This window comes from Acanthopagrus latus, chromosome 9 (genome assembly GCF_904848185.1).
Source record: "Acanthopagrus latus isolate v.2019 chromosome 9, fAcaLat1.1, whole genome shotgun sequence".
In the NCBI taxonomy this organism is placed as follows: domain Eukaryota; kingdom Metazoa; phylum Chordata; class Actinopteri; order Spariformes; family Sparidae; genus Acanthopagrus; species Acanthopagrus latus.
In genome coordinates, this window is record NC_051047.1 from 27,883,660 (window position 1) to 27,885,900 (window position 2,241).

General features: G+C 41.2%; 1 long non-coding RNA gene across 1 annotated transcript; it reads right to left on the minus strand.

Annotated features, from left to right (window-relative positions):
* Nucleotides 1-283: 283 nt before the first annotated feature.
* On the minus strand, nucleotides 284-1,063 carry LOC119026453. Its single transcript, XR_005077160.1, has 2 exons — nucleotides 824-1,063; nucleotides 284-593 (listed from the first exon to the last, which is right to left on the minus strand). It is a non-coding gene; the product is annotated as an uncharacterized LOC119026453 (long non-coding RNA).
* Between the last annotated feature and the right edge of the window lie 1,178 nt (nucleotides 1,064-2,241).

A 2,241-nucleotide genomic window follows, 5' to 3' on the forward strand; every position in this document is an offset into this window, starting at 1 on the left:
AAGGATTCTCTATTCAGACTTGAGTAGTAATGAACTACATTCACTCTGCCGTGCCGCGGTACCGTAGTCGGGCCTGAGAGCTCTGAGGTCACTCATCTATCCATCTATGTGGACTATTTCTGTTTCAGTGAAATGAGTTTCTGATTGAACATTAACTGCTTCCTCTTGCTCTGCAGAAAACATGTTATTAGAATGGTCAAACTGAATTTCACGAGGCCTCGCTGAATTGGAAGTTTACCAGTTGAGGGCTAAGAGGTTTGTTTGTTTATCTGTCTTGTATTTCTTATTTTTTTTTTAGTTTATGCTGTTATTGTTTATTCCACTAGAAAAATAACTACTGAGACATTCATTAATCGGATAAAGTTTCCGTAGGGATAAAACAAATCTCTGGGGTAACGCCGACTCCCCTCAGCGCTCCCTGTTAAACATTTGATAGCCGTGCTCTCCGGTCACTTCCTGGATCTTCATCCCCCTCGTGGCGGATCACTATCCTGGACCGTGCAGCCTTACAGGAGCAGAGGGACGTCCGATGTAAACATGAACTAACATGACTCAGGAGGGGAAGCATCCCCTGTAAGATCACCCCCGACATCCTGCCAAGCACGGCCGACACAAACCAACAGCGTCAGTCTTAAACAGCTACAGGAACAAATGTTATAAGGTTTGAAGGTTTTTTACTTTGTTTTACTACATTTACATTAAACCACTACTGGAAAATACAACAACATGACTTCTTTCATAGATAATGATCACAAGTTCAGCGGACTTTAGTAATTCCAATCCTGTACCTACATGCTGTAGTGTAAAAGTGATTCATATTTACCAGAAGTGTCGAGATCAGCGCAGTAGCTCTCCTCAGCTGCCCCGGCTGCAGTGGAATCCTTTGGGGCAGCTATTACCGTCAGTAGTGCCTGTTCCTGCCACTGACAGGCTGAGGTTGTTACTCCAAGTCTCTGTAGGAACGATTTACTGTAATGTTGTCGCACTGAGACCGGAAACACAAGTCTCGCTCACGGAGAAGTCTCACACTGAAATCTCACGAGAGGTGATTTGTTGCAGGGCGAGGACATGGTGTCAGAGTTTGGAGTTTACCTGGAGGAACAGCCAGCAAGAATTCATTTCCGAGGTCACGGATGACTGTTTAGCTGATTTTAGACAATCTAGATAAGGAAAGGAGTGTAACACCTCCCCTCTGGAGAGACTTCAGAGTGGAGCTTTCTGTCATGGTGTCATACACTCGTGTCACAACCTCAGCACTTTCAGCGGATGTAAGCCACTGCAGCTGCATCGCGGCTGTCAGCTGAGGCCAACTACTGAACTGATACCAAAATATTTCTACAGTATGAATAATTTACACACGTATGCATGTTGATACAGGCCCAGGTGTAAAAATACCAGAATTCCTCTTTAAAAGAACAGCATTTAAAGCACAAAGGATCATGAGTAAATATGATTTTAGCAGACATTTCAATTAAAGTCATTAATTCTATCCAATAAATGTCAGTGAATGGTGAGAGTTGTCTGTTATTATTGCCTGTAGCCTGATGTCAAAGCCTCAGATCTGTTCAAATTGCTTATTCAACCAACAGTTGAAGGATATTCAGTTAACGATGATAAATGACAAAGAAACAAACCAAACAAGTGAACGTTTGACATTTTCACTTGAAAAATGACTGAAACGATTATTCAGTTGAAACAGTTAGTAATTGTGTAAAGTCACCTGAGTTTTAAATGTCAACACTGATCACACACACACACACACACACACACACACACAAAACAGTGTATTCAACACAGCGGGAATATTGAGGTTCTGGTTAAAAGAAAAGCTGATTTTTGAGTCTCATTCCCGACTCATCAAAAACTGATGGCTGACCCGTCCCTACAATCCCAAAGCATCACACACAGCATCTTCAAATATACAGTACAAGATAATTATTTCTCATATGACTAAATCATTATTTCAACTGGAAAAATCAACCGAAGAAAAACAAAAACATTCCTACTAACGTCAGTGTGACATGACTTATTAGGTATTAAGCGATAGCGGGGGACTCTACTTATGTTGTAATAAATGTGAAATAAAGTGCTAAAATGATCTCATTTAGTCTAAACATTGTCCTAATTTGAGGACATTAATTCCCCATAAAGAAATATTTCCACGCAGTGAACTCCAGGGAAAGAGAAGCCGCAGATTCCACCTATCGAGTTTTACTGTCCTCAGCTGCTTGTTATTCTTCA